The sequence below is a fragment of the Schistocerca nitens genome, unplaced genomic scaffold (assembly GCF_023898315.1).
Source record: "Schistocerca nitens isolate TAMUIC-IGC-003100 unplaced genomic scaffold, iqSchNite1.1 HiC_scaffold_436, whole genome shotgun sequence".
Classification (NCBI taxonomy): domain Eukaryota; kingdom Metazoa; phylum Arthropoda; class Insecta; order Orthoptera; family Acrididae; genus Schistocerca; species Schistocerca nitens.
The window spans coordinates 114172-120180 of NW_026045969.1; positions in this window are offsets into that span (position 1 = coordinate 114172).

Here is a 6009-nt window from a genome sequence, read left to right on the forward strand (position 1 = left end):
GGCGCCACGGAAAGATGGCAGTTAGATTCTGACTTTCTCTAGATCAACTGCGATTCTATTAAAGAAATGAAAACAGAAAGAAGTAACGAACGCGGCGGCTAGCAGTCAGACAGCACTTTTCTTTTAGTTTAATGCGACGACAATTTTAAAAGATAAACAGTTTTATCTATTAAAAAATCAAAGTTTAAAGTTACGCTCGCAACGGACAAACTCACTAAAAGGTATCGTCGTTGCCGCATTTCATTTTACACACAACTGAATCAGACTATTTCTTATGAGCTACACATAATTAAGCCTGTAATTCATGACGAAGTTGACTGTTACTATTCCTACTGTTGTATCTTCCTTGCGTAACGACCGAGCAAAACGCTCACATGAGATAATAGCCTTGTGTCTAACACGCTATCACCCAGGAAACAATACCTCCAGCCAGAGCATTCCCTGTTGCCACACATGAATGATTTTGTCATTACCTCTACATGTAATTCATATGTGACCTTCCAAACTGAATTACGTGAATGAATGCGGCAGTTTGCTCGGCAACAACGATAAACAAGCTAAAAAATAGAAAGACTTGGCTGTAGATGTCTGCCATCACAGGGCTGTCGTGACAGCTGAGTCTTCCGTGACGTCTTAATGGTGACGACAGCGGCTGAGGGGCGTTTAGAGACGGCGGCAGACCACACTGACGTGTGACGTCACTTGGCAACCAAGTCTTCTTGTATCCGCTGCAATTAATCATTTATTTTTATCGATCATTTCATAGGTATACATTTTCGGTAAATTAACCATCATCTGGTGCCAAGATGCCCGTGTGGGAGATTTTAATTACGTTCCGGTACCGCCGAAAATGTGCAATTGCGACGCCTAAATGCTATCCTCAAATTTCTGTGTTTCATGCAGCCTTTCCAGGCTACACTTCTCATCATATATTTTGTATGTACCCTGTACAACGATGCGGGATGGCAAACTTCGCTGAATCAGCACTGCTTAAATTTTTAATTTTTTACGTACACTGCACATATGTCATTCAATGACTCCCACGCCGATCGTCCACCTATATTTTGCTACGTCACTGGAACGCTAGCACGCGACACACAAACCGTGAAACCAGCATCAGATACTCATAAATACACTGTACAGAGTGTGAGCAAATTTAAAAAAGTAGACAGTAGTAATGTAGAAGCTGAATTTCTTTCTCTGCTAGTCTTCCGTCTCCTGCAGCCGACAGAGCTTTGTCGTTGCCTCGGTGACTGATTGTTGCTGCTACCGCGAGGATCGGTGTAAATTTTAGCTCTCCCGCGAGCAGTGGCGGTTTTCTGAGATAAACGAACACGGGAGGAAAATATATATGCAAGTGTTCGTCATCGAAACGATAGTGAATCCCTAATTGGCACAGCGACTTAATTTTTAATATTTAGGAACAGCAGAGTCTTGCGTTGCCCGCCAATTGCGAGATGCGTGTCCATTCCCACGCGTGAATCACACTCCTAGTCGCTGGCAGTTGTACCTTTGTAATGCATTCGGAGTGTGCTGTATCGCACTCCGCACCTACATGGATAGCCTTCTGTCTCAGCTGCCTCTAGCTGATCTTACCCTACACTCCTGAGAAGGAGGAGATTCTGTGAGTAAATCTTCCCGAAAACACGTATACTAATCGTCAAAAAATACCGTCAAAACGTTTTTATCCAAGCATGTGATACTTTTATTATGCTCACTTGCGTGACGTGCGTTGTGCGGAGTATGCGTAGCGATAAGGGACGGAGCTCCACGGTTTTGAAGACGTATGATGGCTAGAAAAATTCCTCTCGAGTCAAGGCGAAACCTTAAACACGTACATAGGATTAGCAGATATGTAGTCACCACCCATCGATTGTCAAGACATAATAAAGAAGTTGACAGCGACGTGTGTTTCGTATCGACGCGGATTATAATCGCAGTGTCAGAACGTGTTTTACTTCGTACAATGTGTCCAGCTGTTGTCCTTCCGTTTCTACAGATTGCGTTCGTATCTGGTAACGGATAAGAAAAAAGATCTACCGTCGGCTTTTACACACTGCATATGTGAAGACGAGAACCGCAGTGAAGGTCACAACTAATTTACTGGAAAGGCGATAAAAACAAAAAACAAAAAATCTTCTGTCCGCGATATTACTCTGTCATGTCGCCGGTGAGCAATGATCGCGAGAACAAAAGTCACCAAGGCTTTATTTTACGGTGCCTGACTGCGTTATACGCTGCTCTTTGGCGCATGCGGACACACACCACGTTTCAAAATGGTTCAAGTGGCTCTGAGCACTATGGGACTCAACTGCTGAGGTCATAAGTCCCCTAGAACTTAGAACTACTTAAACCTAAGTAACCTAAGGACATTACACACATCCATGCCCGCGGCAGGATTCGAACCTGAGACCGTAGCGGTCGCGCGGATCCAGACTGTAGCGCCTAGAACCGCTCGGCCACTCTAGCCGGCACACCACGTTTCATACCTTAGGCCATAGAGATACACATATTGAGGCACGTGCATCTATCCTTACTGTGTTGGGGTTCGAAACCAAGGCAGTTGCAGTATTTATAAAAATTTCATTCTGCAGTACTTATAGGTAGAATCAAGGACTGATTTCAACAACTGATCTCCTTGTTGTATTAGTATCACACACGTAGTAATGAAGTTGAGCTAATTTCCCCAAGATTCGCAGTGTTAATCCGATAACTGTCGTTATTGCAGTTGGCCACGTGAAACGACATCAAACGTTCCAAACACTGCCCTGACAATTCTTTGTTTTCACAAACGACAGAATACAGTAATACGACGAATTCCTCTTCTTGTTGGAATGTGGCTCATTTAGCTGGCCGCTTCCACAGAATCGGTTTGGCGGGGAGCATATAGTTTTCTAGCCGTTTCATCGGGAGTACGTGTGAGGTGTGTTATTAAGCTTTAAGAACATCCGTGATGTCCGAATTTACACAGAATACGAGGCTATGATCCCTGCATAATCCAGTACAGATACCGACACAGTATCGAGATATGAAGCGTGATCTACCGAATATGTCACTCATGGAAGACATTAATATACCGAGTTAGAGATCAACATCCTGTCGTCTCATAATCTTCGCCATTCGTAGCGTTTTAGACCTGACGACACGCATCACAACGATTTTGAAACAGGTTTGGCGCGTAGCTTGTGGAGTCAGTTGGGTTAAAATTCTCCCTATTTAAAGAGTGTGTCCAAACATTCCTCAGTGTTCCGCCACCGGGTAGACTGTAACGACTTTTGTTTCACGTGTCTTTGAGACGGTCTGAAAGCACTTGCATAGTAAGCAGTGCTGATAATTCACTGCCGTCCACCCAGCCCGGGAAACGCACAATACGCAGATGGAGACACCTACTTTGGAAAGTGTACGCACATTCTGTACCCATCGCGGCAGGCCTCGTTACGTGGTACACAACCGTGACGTCACAACATGGACACACTCGCCCTGTTTACTACGGCCGACTCTGCAGCGCCACACGTGCAGCCCCTGCCATCGACAGAGCTCGGCCTTACAGTATTCTTACTAAGACGATACGTTTAGTATTGCAAAAGATTTGTCCTATTATGAAGTTTTAGCATCTAAATGGTGTACTGCTACTGCTTTAATATACTATCAAAACATGTAAATGGCGTACATCTAAACGATCGCTGGGAAAACAGAGATTACAAGTTCCAAACGCACAAATTACCGTAGCTTCGTTTTCTGCATCGACAATCGAATCGCATAGCCTTTGTTGCCAAAGAGTTTTCCTTGTAGTTTGCTTCTTCCTCTGCGAAGTAGTACTGTGATTTCTTACACATTCCAGCCACGTATCAGCTCAGTCGCCTTGATGACAATAGAGAAGTAATTTTTCATTTCAGGGTTCTCGTACGAAGTTTGGTGTCCGCTACTCGACGTGTCCGAAATGTCGATACTACTAGGAATCTGTACTACAAATTGGCACACGCCGTATATGTAATGCAATTCTTTGGAAACCATGTCCCAATTAGGGCAAACGGAGTCACTGAGTCCAAACTACTGTGCACTGTTAGAATCTTTCATCTGCCTGACTCTACATAGTCACAGGTACTCTGAACATTTCAGGGAATGTCGCCTACTACTTTTGTTTCGTTCAGAACGATGCTTCGAAGTAAATATCAAAACTTGCAGGATGAAAGAGCACAGTGTTGTCCTTAATCCACAGAAAACACGATAAGAAATGTTACGCTCCTCCGATTACGCCGCAGCTAAGAGAAGCCTGCAGCTCATCATTGTAATCGCATTTCTCTCCGCGTCACACCTCTGTCATTCGTCAGTACGAGATAAACGAACAACTAAAATGACGCGGTGTTTATAAATTGCCACGAAACCTCCTGAGGGCCGAGAATTCCGTTACAACTGGGAAGGGAGTTGCTCGCAACGGCATTCCTGCGTCGGACGCTGTCCGTGTTCATGGGAACGGCTGCTTAACTGTAGCCATTGTACGAGGTGGAACAGGTGTATCAAGTGTGTCTGGATTGGAAAGCTTTGTGGACAGAGACATCATAGCTTATAAAACCTATCACGTTACGGAATTAGCAAATAAGGATTTCGGCAAATCAGCATACATGTCACCTTCACCTTTCGTCCTGTATACTCGTAATAGACGTAAGATTAATGTAAATGAAAGTGTTTATATTTGGTGTAAAGGAAAAGGAGTTTGTGAGTATGTTAAATTTGTTGGAGATTGTACACTGTATTTTCATAAATAAATTGACCTGTAGCGTAGCCCGGGCGAACGCGTTATGCAGGAAGTTTTTTTTTGGCAGGGGGGGTCAGGGGGGGGCGCAGCCCCCCCCTGCAACGCATAGAGTTTGCTACAGTGTCTGGATTGGAAAGCTTCGTGGACAGAGACAGCCTATAAAACCTATCATGTTACTGCCGTCGTGCTGCCAGGCAACATGCCGATGTCCGCGACTCTGTTTCCCCGCGCCGGGACGTAAATGATTCGACGAGTTGCTCTGGACTACAGCTGCCGTCCAGGTTGTAATTACTGTCGCAAAATCTGATCTGTGCGGCCCCTTTGATGGCAGAATATGTAAAGCCTTTGTATGAAATAAAAAAGTTTGCATCCCTCAGTTTAGCGTTGATAACAGTACTTTAAATATTTTTGCCTAAAACACAAGTGCGAAATATTATACAAAGTTGTTGTTGTGGTCTTCAGTCATGAGACTCGTTTCATGCAGCTCTCCATGCTACCCTATCCTGGGCAAGCTTCTTCATCTCCCAGTACCTACTGCAACCTACGTCCTTCTGAATCTGCTTAGTGTATTCATGTCTCCCTCTACGATTTTTACCCTCCACGCTGCCCTCCAATGCTAAATTTGTGATCCCTTGATGCCTCAGAATATGTCCTACCAACTGGTCCCTTCTTCTTGTCAAGTTGTGCCACAAATTCCTCTTATACCCAGTTCTATTCAGTACCTTCTCATTAGTTATGTGATCTACCCATCTAATCTTCAGCATTCTTCTGTAGCACCACATTTCGAAAGCTTCTATCCTCTTCTTGTCCAAACTATTTATCGTACACGTTTCACTTCCATACATGGCTACACTCCATACAAATACTTTCAGAAGCGACTTCCTGACACTTATATCTGTACTCGATGTTAACAAATTTCTCTTCTTCAGAAACGCTTTCCTTGCCATTGCCAGTCTACATTTTATATCTTCTCTACTTCGACCCTCATCAGTTATTTTCCTCCCTAAATAGCAAAACTCCTTTACTACTTTAGGTGTCTCATTTCCTAACCTAATTCCGTCAGCATCACCCGACTTAATTCGACTACATTCCATTATCCTCGTTTTGCTTTTCTTGACATTCATCTTATATTCTCCTTTCAAGACACTGTCCATTCCGCTCAAGTGCTCTTCCAAGTTCTTTGCTGTCTCTGACAGAATTACACTGTCATCGGCGAACCTCAAAGCTTTTATTTCTTCTCCATGGATTTTAAT